The 22,518-nt window shown below is 37.4% G+C and overlaps 1 protein-coding gene and 2 long non-coding RNA genes across 3 annotated transcripts in view; 1 reads left to right on the top strand and 2 right to left on the bottom strand.

Annotated features, from left to right (window-relative positions):
- The window catches only part of sgcz (sarcoglycan zeta), a 328,983-nt gene that overhangs the window by 38,088 nt on the left and 268,377 nt on the right, over positions 1-22,518 (top strand). The window lies entirely within an intron of this gene.
- The window catches only part of LOC309495921, a 385,613-nt gene continuing 365,442 nt past the window's right edge, over positions 2,348-22,518 (bottom strand). The window contains exon 3 of the long non-coding RNA XR_014204881.1: positions 2,348-3,068. This is a non-coding gene — a long non-coding RNA (uncharacterized lncRNA). The remainder of the gene's footprint in view (positions 3,069-22,518) is intronic.
- Positions 6,624-22,518, bottom strand: part of LOC309495927 — a 202,155-nt gene continuing 186,260 nt past the window's right edge. The window contains exon 2 of the long non-coding RNA XR_014204888.1: positions 6,624-7,448. This is a non-coding gene — a long non-coding RNA (uncharacterized lncRNA). The remainder of the gene's footprint in view (positions 7,449-22,518) is intronic.

Below are 22,518 nucleotides of genomic sequence, written 5' to 3'. Positions count from 1 at the left end.
CTGCACAAGCTCTGCATGATGACGTCACAGCTATTTTATGATTGGCCGGATTCACCAATGTCAACGATGACGTGTTTAGTGTCTATTCTAACACATTCAGTTCCGCTAATGCTCGCAAAATGGTCTTTTTACAACATTTTATTAACTCTTTTAATGTAATTTTAATGTTATATCATGTTTCTCAAAATAAACAGTATAGACTCCATTTTATTGGTATATAAATAGTATAGGCTTATGTTGAACTTTATGTACTGCTTAGTACAGTGCCTGTGTGTACAAGAATAAAGTATTGAATGAAAATATTGAATTGCTTACAGGCGCTTAATTTCACGGCGGTTTGTTTTTGACCCAATCACCTGAGCCTCAAATGTCATGTGACCAAATTCTCTAGAGCAAATTTTTCACTATTGATTATCCTGAGCTATTACGTGAAACGCAGCAGACAGTGAAACTTTATCACTTTTAAGATCCTCTCTAAACCAGTTGGGCACTGGCAAAACATCTGCTATAATATGATAATGAAATATTTCTGATTAAAATGTTGGCAGAATACACAGCTAATTTTGAATGGCTGTGAATGGAGAAAGATGCTCTTTGCTGCCAGATGGTGTAGTTATGGCATCTACCAGCAGGGGTTAACAATGCAATGCTAGCTAGCAAAACCTTGACACTTTTGTGTGTGTGTGTGTGTGTGTGTGTGTGTGTGTGTGTGTGTGTGTGTGTGTGTGTGTGTGTGTGTGTGTGTGTGTGTGTGTGTGTGTGTGTGTGTGTGTGTGTGTATTATGTATTTGCCTCAGCTGCCCAGTGGGTGAAAGTATTACCATAATTAAGATCTTGGATGCTTAGGGAAAGACCTTATGAGTCAGGGAAGATGAGCCTAAATGAGGGAAATTGAGTTTGACATTTGGTGTGTGTTAATGTGCGTTTGTGCTTGAGAAAGATGGCGAGAGAGAGAGAGAGAGAGAGAGAGAGAGAGAGAGAGAGAGAGAGAGAGAGAGAGAGAGAGAGAGAGAGAGAGAGATTGGACCCTCGCTGGTGGAACAAGTCCTGTTCCAGATGTGTCTCAGCATGACTGTGGCCTGCCCTGTGAAATGGTCACTGCTGGACAGAGAGGGATATTAGCAGCACATCTGTCCAGCTGTCCAATGGAAATGTACCCATGTGTGCTTTTAAACTGCAGCCATCTATATAAGCTTCACATTGTTAAGTGTGTTCTTAGATTGACAATATGGCCATGGAACAGCATTTCTGTTGTTTCTATAAATCAGATTTTACATTTAGAGTTTGTGCTGTTGCTAGAGCTTGATCAACATTCTTATCAACCTATTTTCTTTGGATTTTAAGCCCTAAATTATAACACTTTTGCTGACCACATTTTAAACCAAATTAGAGGCAACATCTCTAGATGCCTATCATCATCAGTGACCTGAAATATGTTAAATAATTAAATAATTAAAACTTCATTAATTCAACAAAACATTGGTTGGTGGTCTCTTTGTTAACTAAGAGCCTGGGATGGGAAATCTATGATTGCTTTATGGAAATGTTGTTCCAAGACCAACGAAGGGTTTTGAGCCAGGAATATGTGCTACCTGGCTAAAGCATACAGTGTATGATACTGTATATGATAAACATTTTTTTAGCCCTCCTTGCCTTTCCTCTCTTTGTTTCTCAGTAATGGATGTATCATAGCACTGGTGCGTGACGTGGGTGGGAGTGGAGTGGGTTGGAGGGAATGAACACATCATCGCTCGGAGCGGGGAGTAGGCTTGACCTCTTTGATCTGCAAAAAAATAAATAATACAACACACTAACGTTCTCACGTACAGATGTGGGATCTAAATAGTAAGAGAATGGTAAGTTAATACTCTTGAACACTGACGCATACAGTCATCCCCTGTGTGTTGGAGCCTGGGTGACTGATAGCCAAGAGATTGACAAGCATGGTTGTGATTATGTTAAAAACAAATACTGGAAGATAATACAATGAATAACAGTAGATAGACATCTTTCTGCATGCTGTCAACACTGGTTGTAATGTAGTTTGATTCGTGAACAAAAGATGAGCCAGGTCATTTGAATGAATTGCTCAAAAAGAGTGAGTCACAGATGAACTCGGTGGCCTACAACTGTTCACTTACTCATTAAATCAGTCAAAAAGGTTACTAAAACATCTGACACTGACAGACTAAATGAACATAACTCACATGTTATTACTTTTGCTCATATTTGACTTAAAAAAATGTTGTCTTACATTGTACTTGAGCTTGTTTTAAGAATAACATAATGTTACCATATATATATATATATATATATATATATATATATATATATATATAGTGAGGAAAATAAGAATTTGAACACCCTGCTATTTTGCAAGTTCTCCCACTTGGAAATCATGGAGGGGTCTGAAATTGTCATCGTTGGTGCATGTCCACTGTGAGAGACATAATCTAAAAAACAAAAATCCAGAAATCACAATATATGATTTTTTAACTATTTATTTGTATGATACAGCTGCAAATAAGTATTTGAACACCTGTCTATCAGCTAGAATTCTGACCCTCAAAGACCTGTTAGTCTGCCTTTAAAATGTCCACCTCCACTCCATTTATTATCCTAAATTAGATGCACCTGTTTGAGGTCGTTAGCTGCATAAAGACACCTGTCCACCCCATACAATCAGTAAGAATCCAACTACTAACATGGCCAAGACCAAAGAGCTGTCCAAAGACACTAGAGACAAAATTGTACACCTCCACAAGGCTGGAAAGGGCTACGGGGAAATTGCCAATCAGCTTTGTGAAAAAAGGTCCACTGTTGGAGCAATCATTAGAAAATGGAAGAAGCTAAACATGACTGTCAATCTCCCTCGGACTGGGGCTCCATGCAAGATCTCACCTCGTGGGGTCTCAGTGATCCTAAGAAAGGTGAGAAATCAGCCCAGAACTACATGGGAGGAGCTGGTCAATGACCTGAAAAGAGCTGGGACCACCATTTCCAAGGTTACTGTTGGTAATACACTAAGACGTCATGGTTTGAAATCATGCATGGCACGGAAGGTTCCCCTGCTTGCAGCACATGTCAAGGCCCGTCTTAAGTTTGCCAATGACCATTTGGATGATCCAGAGGAGTCATGGGAGAAAGTCATGTGGTCAGATGAGACCAAAATAGAACTTTTTGGTCATAATTCCACTAAACGTGTTTGGAGGAAGAAGAATGATGAGTACCATCCCAAGAACACCATCCCTACTGTGAAGCATGGGGGTGGTAGCATCATGCTTTGGGGGTGTTTTTCTGCACATGGGACAGGGCGACTGCACTGTATTAAGGAGAGGATGACCGGGGCCATGTATTGAGAGATTTTTGGGAACAACCTCCTTCCCTCAGTTAGGGCATTGAAGATGGGTCGAGGCTGGGTCTTCCAACATGACAATGACCCGAAGCACACAGCCAGGATAACCAAGGAGTGGCTCTGTAAGAAGCATATCAAGGTTCTGGCGTGGCCTAGCCAGTCTCCAGACCTAAACCCAATAGAGAATCTTTGGTGGGAGCTCAAACTCCGTGTTTCTCAGCGACAGCCCAGAAACCTGACTGATCTAGAGAAGATCTGTGTGGAGGAGTGGGCCAAAATCCCTCCTGCAGTGTGTGCAAACCTGGCGAAAAACTACAGGAAACGTTTGACCTCTGTAATTGCAAACAAAGGCTACTGTACCAAATATTAACATTGATTTTCTCAGGTGTTCAAATACTTATTTGCAGCTGTATCATACAAATAAATAGTGAAAAAATCATACATTGTGATTTCTGGAATTTTTTTTTTTTAGATTATGTCTCTCACAGTGGACATGCACCTACGATGACAATTTCAGACCCCTCCATGATTTCTAAGTGGGAGAACTTGCAAAATAGCAGGGTGTTCAAATACTTATTTTCCTCACTATATATATATATATATATATATATATATATATATATATATATATATATATATATATATATATAGTTTAATATTTTTAATGTATAATGTGATAACGCTTCCTCGCCAATTATGGAATTTTCTGTCAATCCGTGTTTTCCACTTTTATATGGTAGGGTATTTCACGCTATTACAAACCTTCCACCACCTACTTCCACTACCTAAAATGTGTACTGCATAAAATATTTTAGAGCTTGGTATAACTACAGAAATGTATGTTATCCATAATGTTAGGATTTTATAAATGTAACCAATTTAACTATTTCAAATCTGATCATCCTTTTAAAGGGGTCATGACATGAGAAATCAAATTTGCCAAAGTTTAAAACATCCTCCTCATTATAAACAAAGCCTTTATTTAATCAAGCTCCAAAAACGACTCGTTTGGATATTTTGGGGACTTGTGACGTCACATGGGCAAATGCAAGATAGAAAATCAAATAGAACCCATTATAATCACTGATGCTTTTTTCACTGTAACATTATACAGATGCCCATTCACTTTACTCCACGCTTGAGTCTACCGACAAGATGACAAATGGAAGCATAAAGGAACGTTCTCTTTGATGCGTCCTGTTTAAACAACTTGTTTGTACAGTGGCCCTCTGTACAGACTTCAGAAGGATTCCAGCTTCAGGAACAAGTGGCTGCTTTATTTTAATGGCGTCCTGGATCGCGTCAGAGGATTATATGTTTGTCAGAGAATTTCACCACAGATTGATGTTTAAATGACGCAGCGTAATGGAGAGTTTGCAAAGGATCTTTTGTTGACAGATGAAGTAGTCAGCTGCATTGGATCTGATAGCAGCTACGTCGCTAATCGTAAGTAAACTATTTCATAATGATGTTTTCAAAACACTTACAAAACACTTGCAATAGCTAGTGGGCATGGTAACATATTTAAATAATAATAATGAAGAAATGTCTTGATTTGGCTTATTTCAAATCTTTTTAAGCCACCCTGAGGGCTTCTTGAGAATTTCCAGAGGCCCCCTAATTGGCCCCAGCCCCCTGGTTGAGAACCACTGCTCTAGAATCATTAAATTCCTCATGGTTTTCACCCCTATACTGTCGATGCATTAGCATGCTAGCACCTGTGGGACAGCTAAGTTGAGTTCAACAGCTGCTGTCAAGGTCAAATAACAAACGACCGAGCGATAATGGTGGGAGGGATAATTTAGTTTCTCAATATCACTCTCCCATTGTTTCTATCTTTCGGGTTCTCTCTGAAACAAGAGGAGGTCCATTTCAGGCCCCATAACTATGTATTTCCCTCTCAATTTTTCTCTCTCATCCATTTGCTCTGGATCAAGAGGTAAAAGGGAGGAATTTTAATTAAGTATGGCACTGTGGGCTGGTCGAAAAAAAAAAGGATCCAGCAATTAGAGTGGTGGTCGGAGAAAAAAGGACTGCTCTCGTAGACAGTTAGCGGCTAATTATGCCCTGCATCAGCATAAGACAAGCTCTGCTAATGAAATAACCCATATCCCTCATCTCTTTCACACTCTCTTTCTGGCACTCAACATCCAGGAGAAAAGCCCTACAAGGTCAGGGGCCGTACAAAATTCACATTACTGTTTATTAAGACGACTACGCCACAGCCAGGGGTCCTCACATTCCAATAACATGCTTGGTATCCGTGGCGATGATTTGATTATGTCCCCGATGACTACGTATTTAATATGTGAAGATAGCAAAAGGGATTTCAAGAGACCACATGAGGAGCTGTAATTTATTATGTCATTACAGCAATGAATCTTTACCACACTGTGCATTTCATGAAAAGTACAGGCATCATTGACCTCAGGTCATCTGTTAAAGAACAGTTCACCCATTAATAAATATTATGTCATTCAACCTGTTTTCTTTACAGTTCATAGGTATTCGCACATAACATGTACATTTTTGTACATTTGGATGCTTGAACGCACAAACGTCCATATTGTATGCATATTTACGTGTGAACAACTTTAGATTTGTAAAACTTTACAAATCCTTTACAAATATTAACATTTTCATTTGTATTGTTACATTTGAATTGTATAGATATTTTTGAGTCCCTACCATATTCCTATTTAGTCACAAATTGTAACTATAGCCTGCCTATACAATGTTGTATATATAAGTATGTTCAACTGTATCTACATACATAGTATACTCCCTTAAGGCGATATATACTATATAACATATCTCAAATGCTTGTATTGTATTGTAGCACAATCTGTTATCGCCCAGCTCTAATCTGCTAATTGCGGCTATACAGTATTATATATAGAGGCAGTAAATCAGCAAGCACTTTTAATCGTTTTCACACACAATTATGATTACAGCGGCAGATTATGGCTTAATAAAGACTTGTTTTCACGCGGCTCCTTGCACAATTACGTTATGACCTCGAAAACCTTTTTACCACAGTGCCTGATTTGTAAACGAATATGTTTTGGGGTTTGCATCACCTAACCAGCTCCATATGTTCAGTTTTACTAACGTTATGCTTGCTCAGTAGGGGGAGACCGGGGACAGTTGCAACAGGGGATGGTTGCAACATTTCATTTTTCTCCAATCAGAAACAAGCTAGAGTGATGACACTCATACTGTACATGCACAGTTAGACCCTCCACCCACCAAGAAGACAGTAGACATATTCAACTTCTGCTGCTGCATTTATTGAACAAAACTTGTTTTGGAGGTATGAAAGTAAATCTTTTCATGAGATATATTTTTGTCATACTGTCCTGAAATTTTGTATGAATTAATCAAAACTTACTTCGTTTGAATTATTGTTTTGTTGACTTCTAAGTGACATGGTTAGCATGTGTCAAAGTCAGTGTGTCTAGCAGGCATATGATGTTCTGTCATGGATGATAGGGTTGGGGACGGTTGCAACATGTTATAAATTGCATGTTTAATAAAAGTTTGTTGCATTGCAAATTGTTAAATTCTTCCTGTCTGACACTGAAATATGGAGAGATTGAATAGCATCTGTAACACCTGCACACTGAATCTATGTAGGCCTATGTTCTACACATGAACAAACAAAACTCAGTAACTGTTATTTGATAAATATGACTAAATAAATAAATAATAGGCTACAATAATATTATTGAAATAAATAATACTATAATATTATAGTAGGCCTAAAACAGTTCATATTTTCAGAATTCTTTGCTCATTGAGACAAAAAGCTTAAGTTAATTAATGAAATTTAAGGTATTTTTAACATGTTGCAACCGTCCCTGGGTTGTGTTGCAACTGTCCCCTGGGTCGGGGTCAGTTGCAACATCTGACTTCTTCCATTCAAATAAATACTGTGAACGATATGTCATATATAATCATCTTTAAATGGTATGGGTAATTAGCAGACAGATGCAAGTTTAATATATACAAATTTGGTTGGTCTAGTCCAAATAGTCGCTGAGTAATTGAGAGAAATGCAAAAAGTGTTGCAACTGTCCCCGGTCTCCCCTAGCTCAGTTAATTGTACTTGTGAAACACAGATCTCGGGTACGAATCCAGTGAAAGATAAGTCACTATATAAGAGGTCAAATTTCAAAAACAAGCTAAAATGCCATGGTTACGATTACGTTTTTATGTCGAATTTGCTTTTGTTAACTGGTTTAGGGTATAGTGTAGGTGTACGCTATTTTAAAACATGATGGAGCATTAATTACTTCCTGAAGCTGAACGGCTCCAAAACTGAATTGATGCAGATTGGTACAGTGGCGGCTTCTCGTAAGGACGAGCAGATTAGTTTGATTGTTGACTCCAGCATGGTAATTTCCACTTCACAGGTGCGGAATCTTGGTGTAATTTTGGATCCACATTTAACATTTGAAGCACATATTAAACACATCTCTAAAACTGCTTTTTACCATCTGAGAAACGTTGCTTGACTCAGACCTTTTCTCTCTTTTGCAGACACAGAACGGCTTATACATGCCTTCAATACAACTAGGTTAGATTATTGTAATGCCTTGTTCTCTGGCCTTTCAGCTAAATCTCGGTGCTTTCACAGTAGCACTGGCTTCCCAAAAATGTAAGAATTGATTTTAAAATTCTTAGTTTAACATACAAGGCACTATATGAGACTGCACCAGAGTATCTTTATGATCTCATTAGCCCTTATACTCCATCATGTTCTCTCCGTTCTGCTAACTCTCTTTTTACATCAGCCTTCATGTAAGCTCAAGACCATGGAGAAAAGTGCCTTTTCATACAAATCCCCCAAGCCATGGGATGTGCTTCCTCTTACCATTAGAAATGCTCCAATGTTGGGACACTTGAAACGGTTGATTAAGACACGTTTATTTAAGGCTGTTTTTCTTTAATTAATTGTTGTATTGCCCTTGTTGTTTCTGTTTATTTTACTGTAACACAAGTAAAATAAAATGTATTATTATTATTATTATTATTATTATTATTATTCAATCTTTTAGCGCCACTCACCGGACATTTCAATTCAGAACTGCAGTGATACGTACAAACTCATTCATAATAAAACGATGTCATATTCACGTATTCACGTAATTCACATATTTCACGGAAAAAAATGAAACACACTTTAAGCGCCACTCACTGCACATTTAACTTTGAAACTGTCGCGAAATGTGCACGACGCAACGTTTTTTGTGTTTTGCAAAAATGTTGCCACAGGTAAGTTTTTCGAATGAGCCTGGGTTGCAACCATTAGATAAATGACACCTAGTTCTTTTTTCACATTGAACTGAAGGCAGACAGTTTTCAGCTAGTTATATTCTCTCCATACTCTCATTCCTGCCATTTTGAGCTTATCTTTACAGCATGTGTAGTCATTCGTCCTCTTGAGTGTTTCACTCCCTCGTTTTCTCACTCCTTCGCTCCTGAGGGGGGAGTGTGGGACATGTAATTAAAGCAAATTGCTGCGTTTCTTTAATCTAATTGCTCACAACATGGGTCAGAGCTTTGTTCCTGACTAGTCAACTCATTACTCATCCTCATAAAGAAGATGTTTCTCTCTCTGGAGTTTGCGCGTGCGTGCATGTGTGTGTGTGTGCACGTGTGTGGCTTCGGATACGGTATGTTTGTGTGCGCTTTAAGGGATTTTAAGAGGCCAGTCTGAAAATGTGATTCAACGTGTTGATGACTCTGTTTATACTTCATTAAATGTGAAAGAAACAGTTTGTTATTGTGTACAGAATAATTTTCCACAACATATTTTTCTAATCTACTATAAACGTATGGATGACAGATTCTGAAATTAAATGTGGTGGATCCACTGGCGTGTGGTAGATTATTGAAATGAGAGGGACCCATTAAGGTCCTCTATGGTATAGCATACTCATTTGGCTCAGGGGAGAGGGGCTCACCCATAAAAATGCTCCAGAGCGCGTGAAATACAGTGGCAGCCCTGGGTTAAAGGCATCTTGAAAGTGAACCAGTGCTATTTATGGAATATTGTGTTTGTATATGAAGTTTAAACAGTGGCACTCAGGAATTTCATTGAAAAGTTGGGAATGCAAATCGATAGTGCTTATGAAAAATATGTTTAAAACCATGTTCACTTACATAAGTTTAAGACTTCACTCATATCAGTAGCCTAAACATTTTATTTTTATTTTACATGATTACCAAAAAAGATTGCTTTTGTGTAATTCTGCATCCACATCACAAGGTGTCAGTTTTCAGATTTTTCCCCCAGATTTTTTTAAAGTGGCAAATAATACAGCAAATTACAGTATCTGTATAATTCATCTCTTATTTGTGTTTACTTGCTGTTGATCTTATTATAATTGTTGTTATTGTTACCTCTTTTTTGCTCTAATAATCAAAATCAAATAATCAAATCCTCTGTTAACACCACTAGTGTAATGATAGTTGCAGACACAGAGATACAGCGTTTCTGAGAGCAAAGTGGTTATCAAAAAAAACATATTTGGAATCAAGGATGCAAATTTTATTGAAACAAGCAGAGCACTCACTAATAAAATCGGCTCCCTGACAGGGTTTTTGGTTCATTTCGATGCTAATGTGACTAGAATTTATGATATCCAACTGAATGTCGCTGAGTATTACTTAAAAAAAATTTTTTTTTTTAATTTTTTAATAAAAGCATACCTCCCTTATTTCCTCAGACAAGACACCCCTGACTGGATCTGAACTCGACATTGGTGAAGGCAGAAAATGTCTAATTTTTTTGGGGGGGTGGGGGGTTAATATGAATTAATATTGGGTCTTCAGCCCTTGATAGCTGACCTTCAGCTCTTGTACTGTATGACACTGTCTGTTTAACTAGCGTTTGATTAATATGCCATATGTTCTTTTCCAGAGTCGCATTAGAATAGGATTATGGAGGATTATTATCATGACAACAATGATAGTCTCACAATATAAATTACCCTGCACTGTGTGCATGTGTGTATTTGTGTGTTTTCTTTGCTATCCTTGATTCTGTGCAGATCATCTGGTCTCTCAAAAACTCCTGGACCACTAAACACATCCTACAATCAAAGATCTCTCTCATTCTCTTGGTCTTTTTTTATCGTTCTATCAACTGCCCCCAAAATGTCAAACTCTGTTTCTCAGTATGGATGTAGGAAAGTGAATGATAGGCATGCTGCTCGCCCTCCCAAACAGAGACTGTCTGCTGCCCTCAGGACATGGAGTATTATTTTTGCTGCCATGTAATTGTGTGGCAGAAATGTGACACAAAGTGAATAAAAATATAAATTTTAAAGATATAACCCAGCAGATAGTACCTCAAAATATATAATTGCGTTTTTGTCTTTGAAGGTGAAGATGTGTTCAGTACAAGAAAAAGCAAGGTTACAGTGAGGCACTTGGAATAGGATACTTTAGTATTTACTGAAATTACACACTTCAGTTTCAAGTGGCTCACTGTAACCCAGATTTTTGCTTCGTTTAATGAAAAGGAGATACAAGTCCAAGTAAATTTTTTTGTGGTAATCAACATTATGGCACAAGTGCTGTTAATTAATCTTAACTTATACTTTCGTTCAAAGGTTTGGGGTCAGCAAGATTTCTGGGAACACTTTATTTTTATGGTCCCTTAAACATTCTGTTGACTAGTTACATTGCAACTACATGTCAACTAACTCTCATTAGAGTATTAGTAGACTGTATGCTTAATATCTGCTAAATATTTACTGTGATGCTCCCCAACAGACATTCTACTGACTATAAGTAACTTTGCAACTACATGTCAACTTTCTAACTCGAACCCTACCAGTCTAGCACTCTAATTTGAGTTAGTAGACATGTAGGTGTAACGGTACTTATAGTCAACAGAATGTGTTAAAGAGACCATCAAAATAATGTGAAACCAGATTTTGTTTTTGAAAGAAATGGATACTTTTATTCAATATTTAAAAATCTGTACAAACATTATCACATTCAAATGACACATTCACATCTGTTTCTGATCAAACTAAACGCAGTTCATCGTGTTCGAAAGTGACACGAAATGTGCAAGAAGCAATGTAATATCATTTAGCAGAAATGTCCCAAGCATTTTTTTTCCCCAATGAGCGACATAGTGGTTGAACATCTGGACCAAAATGCGGCTGGTTCAATCCCTGCAAGCAGCAGTTTCTGGCCTTTGCACAAGATACTTAATCTGAGATTGCTCAAAGGATACTATCCTTCTTCTGCAAGCAGCTTTGAATAAAATGTAGCTAAATGACTACTTACCCCACAAGCTTTTTCATGGACCCAACTATAGACCTCCTGATTCAGCACCACCCATCAATCTGGTTCTACCCTTTCAATCATTCCAGTCCCGTTGAGTCACTGTCCATGGTGCTGACGCTCTGCTTACTCACTAGGAGGCAAGTGAGGCGTTTTATTTACCAAGGATTGGATGGAAAAACAGGACGAAGCAAAGAAAGAATGGTAAAGGTGCGGGGTTTTCTCCTCACATTCTATCTTCTATCAAATACATGAAGTGTTTGATCTCTGGGCTTTCATCTTCCCACCATGAGCAGCTGAGGAAAAAAAAGGAAGTAGAACAGCTATTCTTTCTTTCTCTGTGGAGCGTGAAACATCAAAATGTGTCACTGTGTCTCTTGTGGAGACAAGATAGCCTGGCTTTAAGAGGTTTGGGACATCTTATGATTGAGAGTTTCAACTTCTTCTGTTCTAGATGTTTTCTGTGTAGTGGGCATGGATTTGGCCTTTCACAAACTGAGAGAGAGAGACTGGATAAAGGTCTCAGAGATCTCTCTAAGGACTAAAGTAAGATGCTGTTCTCTTCCTGATCCTGTCTTCTCTCAAACCCGTCGAAAAATGATGATGTCTTGTCACCTTTTTATTCGGTCTGAAGGTCCCCTAGAGCTCTGTCTAAAGGGTGAGAATGATAGAAGAGAGGGAGATACAGAGATGTGGAGAAATTAGTAATAGCGAAGCACAGATGAAAGTGGCATTCATAAGACATTATCTCAAACACAATTCCATATCTGATGCAAAAAATGTATAAAATGATTTTACAAACAATTGTACTTGCATAATGTGACACATTTCAGAGTTAAACAGGATATATAATAAGAACATTCTATTTATTTTATTAATCTGGAATAGATTAGATCACACAAATCAGAATGACTTTGAAATTTATTATTTTCCTCCTGGAATACTAACATGTACTTTTGAGGAGGTGTTTTGACCAGAACCTGGAAGCTAAAGATCATGTTTAACCTCGAGGGCATCTCTGACCAAATGCAAGTGTCTAAAGCCCTCTAAAATCTGGCATTTGGTCATGTTACATTTGAGAACCAATTAATTATTTTGTTTTGTAATTTTTTTTTTTAATGTAGTTTGTTGTCTTTGTATGCATTTAATGAGTGAAGGCTTAAATTGAGGTCTACTCATCATACAAAGTGATTGTGTCACTTCAAAAAAGTTGGAATATGCCATTCAAGTTTCATTTCATGCCACCTTTATGTCCTTGAGCTTGAATGTTTTGGATGACCTTTATAATATGAAAAAAAAGAAAAAAGATTCAACATTCTTTAAAATATATATTTTTTTCTATGTCTTTTGCACATGCATATTTTGCATTGGCTCTCTCAGGGGCAAAAGGTCAGCTTGTCACGATATTTTTCGGCAGTGTGAAATACAGAGGGAACACAAGAAAGGCAAAGAGGACATGAACGGGAAGAGAAAAACGCTAGACAGTCACCTCCTGCTGGAAAATGACATTTTGGATCTGCGATGTCACCACGAAAGCAGTCACGCAAACACACACGTCCCTCTGTCCTAATAGAAGCATAATGAGTCCTGCTCCTGTCAGAGAGAGAGGGGACGGGCTGAAAGAGGGATGGAGAGAGGGAGACAGACAGATACAGAGAGAGACCATGGCCTCGTCCCTAACAGATGTGAAGCTCCTGCTGGCACCACATTAAATTGATAGACTGCAGTGTCAAAGCCTCCTCCATCTCTCTCTCTCTCTCTCTCTCTCTCTCTCTCTCTCTCTCTCTCTCTCTCTCTCTCTCTCTCTCTCTCTCTCTCTCTCGCTCTCACTCTGCCTCTAAGTGTAACAATTCACCCAAATTTACACATCTTTTATTATTTACTCACCCTCATGTTGTTTCAAACCTGTTTTTACTTTCTTTATTTTCCATGAAACACAAAAAGAGATATTTGAAGAATATATTTTTATATAATGAAAATGGACGAGGACCATGGAAGTAAACTTCAAAATAATAAAAAGCATTACAAATGTATTCCACATGACTCGTGCTGCATTCCAATTCTTTTGAAGTCATATGCTTTGTTTTAAAATGACAACATTTAAATCCTTTAAAAATTGTATTAGTTATTCATTTCAGCACTCACCTGCACTGAAATAACTTCTAATAATATTTTTATCTTTACACTGCAGGTTATTTTCAGAAACCTAGATGCAAGGCCATTTTTAAAACAATAATTCTAGAGATTTCCTGGAGCAGGTAAAAATAGTAGCAGCTGTAGAAAAAAAAATAATATATTTTTTACTTTGTTAAATTTAAATGAAAATATAATTCAATACTGTGCACTTTTAAAATGAATTCTTTTTTTAAATTAAATATCCAATAAAGATTCTTCACATTAACAAATGATAAAAAATAAAAAAACACTGACCAACTTATCAGGCAATTTCTATTTGTTTAACCACAATTAATGGATGAGTAACTATGGTGTCAGGAATTTGTATTCCCTGACACTCACATAATATGACGTGTGGCCGACTGTATATACACCTCCACTTAACATCATAATGATTCTGTATTTCTAGCATGCTTCATCTGGCAACAGTTTGACAGACAGGCACATCCTCACAGGGAAAAAAAGTGACAGAGAGGGAATGAGAGACTGCCTTTTATCTAAACAGTGATGAGATGTTCAGACAAAATATTCTCATTGCAGACCTAAAGAATTTAAATCTCTAATTTGGAGTCCAAGTCAGATCTGTATTGCGTACGAGTAGAGTTTCACGTCATGTCAAGTTTCCGTCTCAGATGTCTTCTCAATCCAATTGTTTGCAGTATTCAAAACCATTGCGAGAAACGTTGGTGACTCAGGGGCGCTGTTAGAACCTGTCTCTCTTCATTGTGTAATGGGTGGTGAAAAGCCATACAGAAAGCCTCTGCTTTCTTTTTCAATAACAAATTTTATACAAGTAGCATTTTATCAGGGCAGGATCCAGCTCAATTTTCGGTCTCTTTTGACAATGATAAAATCTGAACCTCTCAGAAACAGGCACTTTTGATTTGTGTGCTGGCTCACACACAGAGACACACATGTTGGGTTTCCATGTTTTATTGGGACTTTCCGTAGACATAATGATTTTTATACTGTACAAACTGTATTCTATTCACTTACACTAACCCTACGCCTATACCTACCCATCACAGAATACTTTCTGCATTTTTACATTTTCACATAACATCAATCTGTATGATTTATAAGCTGTTTTCCTCATGGGGACCAAAACATGTCCCCATTTTGTCCTCATAACGTAGGGTTTACCTGGACCACACGCACGCACGCACGCACGCACGCACGCACACACACACACACACACACACACACACACACACACACACACACACACACACACACAGACAAACTGCTGTGTCTCTCTCCAGAAAAGTCGTTGTTAAGAATGTGAGCGGAGAGACCTTTTCTCATTTTGATTATACTTATTCCAAAAGTAAATGATGAGGAAGGGCAGGAACTTTGAAAACTGTAATTTCGGTCTAATGACTATTCACTTTCACACTGATGCAAACTGAACACTCTTAAACACAACTATTTAACTAACATACAATTGGTCTTGTCATTCTCCACTGTCATTGTGCTTAAAGACTGCATGAACCCTGCATTCGTAGTGCATTTAACTTCTGTGCTGGGATGCATTTCCTGAATAGTCAGCGGGAAATGATGTAGGATGGGAATTGGTTGTATCCACCATCAGGATTTAATTTGATTAAACAAACACGTTAAGCTATGAAATAGTGGTTAATATAATTTGTTTATGCCACCTACACAAATTTGGTTTCATCAGCAGAAAAGTTATTTCGGAGGCAGAGAAAGCAATATTTGATAATCATATAAATATCTTTACATGAAAGATTATGATTGAGTTATAATTATGTAACAGACATTGAGGGAGGAATTTACCAATAATGCGTTGCCCCAGCTCATTGCATCTTTTATTGGCACACAATTCACTAAAGGAATTATGCAAATCAGGTAAACCAGAAACCAGCCCAAGCTGGCTTGCTGGTCTTATCTCATTTCCCAGAGCACTTTTCAGGTGGTCAGGCAGGCCACCCAGCTAAACATAGACCATCTTAAACTAGCTAATAGCTAGCTAGCTAGCTAAACTACTTTAAGATGTGTGTTTTTTTGTGAACTTTAACATAAGAGACAAAAAAATGTATAATAATTCTTACCAAGCCCAAACTTTTGAATGGTAGTTTTAATTGAATATGGAATATTCCTTTACCTTTTTTTTTTTTTTTTTTTTTTTTTTTTTTTTTTGCATATACAAAAAATGTGTATAGAAAATGTGTACCACAGAGCAGAAGTAGCATAACTTTAATTGTGAGTTTTGTAAATACTGATGAGTTTGCACTTTAAAAAAATCCAATAATTCAGCTTTTATAAGTGCATTTAGCACATAGTTATTTTCGATTGCGAGTGGATAGTAAATAAAATGCAGGTTTTGCACGCAAAAGAGCTCCCTTTTTTTTCTTTTTTTTTGGTGAATTTACCCCTAAATCTCTCCCACTTTCACTTCACAGAGTGACAAATTTCTCTGTTGTTGAAGGTGTTTTATTTTTTTTCTCACCTCTTATTTCCTCTCACCTTCTTTAGGCAAAACCTCAACGCCTACTCACACAAATACACACACATATCGCTCCACATTCAATGGTTTGTTCCACACACATTTCTACACACACAGTTTGCTCATTCTGAGAGTGTGAAGCTGAAATTCAGTTCTGTTCTGGCAATGCAGTGTGCATTGAATACATACCCTCAGCCATACCTGCTCCGTTATCTTCCAATTCCAGCCTGGCCACACGACTAGCGCGACTAGCCTATTCAAGGAAAAACTTGATTATTTGTGATTATACATACTGTCCTTCACTGATTGTATATAGTGGGTAATGGACTGTCTCCTGCAAGCTGCCATATGTTGTTGTTTTGCTGTTAGTCAAACATTTAAATATAGATGATGTGGAGGTCAGATATGAGCATGTGAGGGAAAACCTATGGGTTGTCTACCTATTGAGCATTTTAAATTGAGTCGCACACTGGGCAAGAAATGCAGCGCTGCATAATATTTCATTTTTAAATATCACAGTATATATTGTGACACCCATAATGTAGGTTATATGTGTACAAGTGCAGTTCCTATCTAGTTAAATGGGGGGGAAAGACCAGAATATCTTCTTTAGCTCAAATTATGCTAGAAGTTGTATTTAAAGCGGATTTTGGATTTATACCAATGGCCGTTAAGATTTCTGCCATTAACTTTCTCTCCACCTGCTAAACTGTCTCTGATTTCACTGTTAGCTTAGCACATGCTAACATCAAAAACAGCCAGAATCAATTCAACTGATTCTGGTTCATCATTGAGAAGTGCTATTTTTTTGTGACAAACAGAGTTGCAGCCTATGTAGAGTGTTCCAAATCAGTCACTTATGAGGTTTCATTTCAGTTAGGATATTTAGCATGACAGTAGACAGCAAGGCAAGGAAGCTCATTATGTTTTGGAACAGGGCTAGACAGTGAAAGAGTTTCAGGAGAATAAAAATGAAATCTGTGAAAACTTCTCTGGAGTGCAAGAAACCCTCAAATGGCGTGCAACGCCATGAACTGCCATATTTATCATTTGCATAAGCATATAACATGCATAGGCAGGAGCATTTCTAGCTGTTTTAGAACCAGGGCACAGACACCATGTCAAAAAAAGTATCCCCATATTTTGATACTTTTATTTATATGGTGTCATGGATATAAGCAGTGTTGGGGGTATGTGTTATGTAACCAGATTACGTTTTAATCTACTCAAGTAACTAGTAAGGTAATGCATTGCTTTTACATTTACAACAATATATATGAGTTAAGTTTTCCCATTTATTAACGGAAACCACTTCTGTGGTAATTGGGAGTAAGATGCAGTTGTGTTGTGACATTATGGTTATTGTAGTTCTAGACTAAAGCATGCATTTACTCATCTCACTTGCCCAAAAACAGATTTAGGATTCCTCAGAATGAATAAAAACAGTGAAATGCAAACTCAGAATATTACGAAAAAGTGCAATAATTAAATAATGCAATGTTAAATAATAAATAATATTAAAAATCTCACTTTATTAACCAATGTCTTTGCTGCTGACCTTCGATGATCAAATTAAACCATATAAGCAAAAATGACTTTAGATTAACATAAAAAAAAAAAATAATAATTTGTTAACCAATGTTTTTATTACTGATGTAAGAGTGTTGAACTTTCTTCTCATGCGTCCTGTTCTTCTGCAATCCAGAATAGCAGCACAGCTGAAAGGATTGTTTGAGCTGCGCCCTCTACTGTACAGGTATGAATTTGCTTTTCCTTCAGCCTGAGGCTTATTCATTTCACTTTTGATGTGAAAGGGCCTTTACATTTGCCAAGATAGAACTTTATTATTATTATTATAAAACAAAAAAGCAAGCCCATCCCAAGTGAGAACAAGTACAGCAAAAGTAACGCAATGTATTTCTTTTCATAAAAAGTAACCAAGTAACACAATTAGTAAAACATTTTTAGGGAGTAACACAATATTTTAACACTTTACTTTTAAAAGTAAGTTTACCCAACACTGGATATAAGGATATAAATAGTTTTTACCTGCAGTACAGAGTCCTTGAAAAACTTACCATGCAATAAAGAGCTGACAATTGAAACGGTATTCTAGACAAGATTTAATTTCCTACAATGGATTGTAGCCAGGTAAATATCCATCTCATCCGGTGCTCTTTTTGTTAAAGTTTTCTGATGAAGTATCTTGTTAGATCAAAATAGTGTTCCCACCCCCTAGTTCTGGTTTTAAACAGCTGATAGAAAGCACAAATGGCATGATTCCTGTAATATTATGAGGGAAACATATTTTAACTTCCATAGTCTTACAATAATTATCAGTAATTTTTTCGTATTTCAGTATTTCACTGGGGCTCATGCCCCAGTAAACAGGATCTAGTTAAACCCCTGATCAGGCCTCTGTTTTATGTGACCCAACCTGTAAGGTCCATGAAGAGATTCAAAAGTTCCATGCCAACTCCTAAAAGAAGCCAAGGAAAAAAATACAGAGCAATGCACAGCCTGTGGGATAAACAACTGGGGTGGGGGTTCGTTATCAGCTAAGCACTTTCTATTTGTGTGTGTGTGTGTGTGTGTGTGTGTGTGTGTGTGTGTGTGTGTTTGTGTGTTATTATCAACTGTGTACTTTCTGCTATAATCCTTGCAAAATCCCTGGAAAACCAGCCAGCATTGCAAGGACTGCGTGACCAAGGCTATCTTTGCTTATGAGTGTGTGTTTGAAAAAAGTTTGGGAAGGGCAGTGTATGTGTTAAGAATGTGAATGTGTGAACCTTGAAATGCAATGTAAGTCGCTTTGGATAAAAGCGTCTGCCAAATGCATAAATGTTAATGTAAATGTGTGAATATTTATGTTAGAATTGTGTTTAAGTGTGTGCGTGTGATCTCCAGGGACAGGGCTGGATCTGTGTTTAGTTTGTATTCACACTGTGTGCTCATGGCAAAGTGACCATAAAATGACAAAAGCCAAACAGAACTGTTTGCACTCTTCTACACACACACACACACACACACACACACACACACACACTGCAGATACCTGAAGAAAAACCTTCAGCTAACCATGGATTGTTTACAGCACACAGCCTCATTACGCAGACAATACACCGCGGATCCACGGGCTCCCAGTGAGGGAATCTCTTCCCTTAGAGCTGTGTGACAGTTAATTATAATCCACTTCCTGGTTATGACTCAGCATTTGCATATTCCTCAACATTCTGTTTTGTGCAGATGGTAGCCATGTTTTTTTAAACTAGCATGGATCTTTGCCTTCTTCGAGAGAGTGGTAGAGAGAAGGGTGAAGGAGGAAGGAAGGATGAAGGAAGAAGGTGATGAGACTGCAAACCCTTAGAACCTTTATTGATACTGATGAAAGGACGTTCTTGGAAAGCTGCTGTGGATCTGACATGGTGTGAGGAAATCCCTTGTCAGCTCTGTCAGCCTGCAGAGAACAGAGCCAAAACAACAACAAAACAACAGTGAGCTGATCAGCATTAGCATGCTAATGTTAAACCTGGTTTAATCATCGCTGGGATTCCTTTAAAGACATGAAATGGTACTCAGTGCATTTATGTTTACTGGATCAAACATGATATGGTATGATGTTATTTGTTGAAAAATCCTTTGTGTACTTGCTTACATCAGCAACACTTTTTTCCCCATATTAACATTTTGTGGACTGCACCTTCAAGCACACACTACTACACAGTGTTATTTTATTAATTTGTATATACTATTATAATAATTATTCATATTTAGTAATTTTGTTTTATTTCAGATTTATTTCTAATAAGACTATGTTCACACTCTCAGTTTTGGGGATTGACAACTGCATTTACTTACAGGTGTGAGTCTCGAAATGTCCTGTTCAAACAGAAACTTACAGATTGCGTCTCGAATACTGTCTGTATGAACTTTCAACAGGATCAAGCACATATTATCTTACCATAGCGACAGTGACCAGAGTAATATCAAAAGATGATCACGTCCATAAAACTGAAAAATCGAATCACTTTTGATACTAGAGTCTGATCGAGCTGCAAGTTCATCTCTCAAGTCTTCAGGAAATCTTCAGGAAAACTGACATGAGCAACTCCGGTGGAGAACAGTGACTGAATCTAAAACCTTCAGATGACAAGGTTCATTTCTCTGTCGCTGTAAGTTACCGAAATCACACATGAAAACCCGTAACACATGATAGACGCACATTTGTGCAGCGCAGATCAGCTCTCTAGCACTGTATGATGTGATCCAGTCCAGTCCGGTTCTGAGTCTTGAAAATTTTAAATGCGTGAGTTTGGTTATAGAATGCAATTGTCACTCATGTAAATAACTGAACTGTGAGTAAATGTAACTGTATTATAGACACAAATACACACTCCAAATGCTGGGCTGTTTCAAACCATAGTTGGGTCAAATACCCAACCATGGGTTTAAACCGTTGGTTTATATTTTTAAATTACATTTTTAAACCCAACGGTTGGGTTTGTCCATATTTGACCCAAATGTGGGTTGAAATTCAAATTATATGAAATGTACATTACCATTTCATCCTCTTTCCTGACTTTCCTGACATAAATGCTATTTGGTTATGTTCTGGGGTTAAAACGTAACATGGCAATGAGCTTCAGTATCATAGTGTGCACTTGGTTTAAATGGACAGGATAAAAAATGTGTCAACATGCTGGATCTGTGCATAAATGCAGCCAAGACATGTCCTTAGAGTTATGCAGTTTAAAAGTCCAGTTCAAGGTTCCAGTGGTGCTGCTGAAACTCAACACATTAGCTCAGCATCACTGCTCCCAAAACCTACATTCTGCATTTCAAATAGACAGCCAGTCTCTCTGCCCAAGGTGAAGTCCAATTTCTTTCTCTCAATAACACTAGCCCAACCTGAGGCCTGTTTCACACTGAACACCAAAGCTTGAAGTAAGCAGCATGTTTTTATTTTGTTTTAAAGCCAATATTAACATGCTATTTTAAAACTCAGAGGGGTGTTGCACAGCAGGAATGCACCAGGAGCAACAAATCAAGTAGAGTATCGATGCTAAGTTATTTTGTTAGCTATTTTTTATATAGGCCTTTATCAAGGTACATAAAATACTGGGGTGCATCACTCTTTTTCTTCCGTGGATTTTTCTTCCACGTTCCACATGCTGTGACCGGCACACAAACACTGAATTCACATTATATAAATATATATCGATTTATAATATAATGTAATATAGAAAATTATATTTTGAAGGTATACTTTGGGGGTTGGGTTCCGTTTCGTGTAGATTACTATTTGAATGTAAATGTGGTTCACCTTCCTCATGTAAATTAGATTTCCTGATGATCAACCAGGAGCCCTTGTGAAAAAGGACAGAATACTTTTAAAAAGAGTGCTTATTACAATAATAATATACATGCAAACTAAATATAATGTTTGCAGACACTTAAGTGCATGCCACTTAAATGTATATTAAATGCAATTAGCTGAACTTTAGAGACCCTTTCTTTAATCCACTTGTTTTATGTGTTTTATAAGTTTCTTTTTATTTATTTTATTTATATATTTCTTTTTTATGTAATTACTTCTGTGAAATATGGGTAGTGTTTGCTGAATGTACTGACATGTATTTACAGTAAACTGAAATATACTTTAACGTCATTTCTATTGAAACTCCTAGTGAAGCACACAAGGAAGGAGACTAAAAAATAAACACTCAGGAGATCATAGGATAACTGAAGATACATGCGAGGCCTATAAGTATGAGATGTTTCAGTTATCATTCTGCTGCGCACCTTTATTAAACACAAGTTTCTGCTTTGCGATTGCAGATGATCTTCGACCTGTTAAACTTTTTACCTTTGAAATTCATCCAACCCTTTCCACTCCTCTCAGTCTTCAAATGTATTATTCACTTCCTTTTACCGTTTGATTTGGTCCTCTTTCTTTTTTATAATTTATTACGAATACTTTATTTCCATGCAGCCAGTGCTCATTCAGGTTTACTTCATTCTCTGTGATGTGGCTTGATTGTTGTGTACAGTACACATCAAAGCCAAGAAGGTTCTCATGTGTGAGAGCTCAGTTCTAATAAACTATGTCCGCTACAGAAAAAAGGCTTGTCTAATGCACTAAGACACGTTCTGCTCTTTTACCTTTCCCTCATTAGCAGGTACCAACTGACGTTCAAAAGGACGGCTGCCAAGA

Source organism: Leuciscus leuciscus (assembly GCF_965113295.1).
Source record: "Leuciscus leuciscus genome assembly, chromosome: 3".
NCBI classification, from domain to species: domain Eukaryota; kingdom Metazoa; phylum Chordata; class Actinopteri; order Cypriniformes; family Leuciscidae; genus Leuciscus; species Leuciscus leuciscus.
This window is presented reverse-complemented; position numbering and strand designations above follow the sequence as displayed.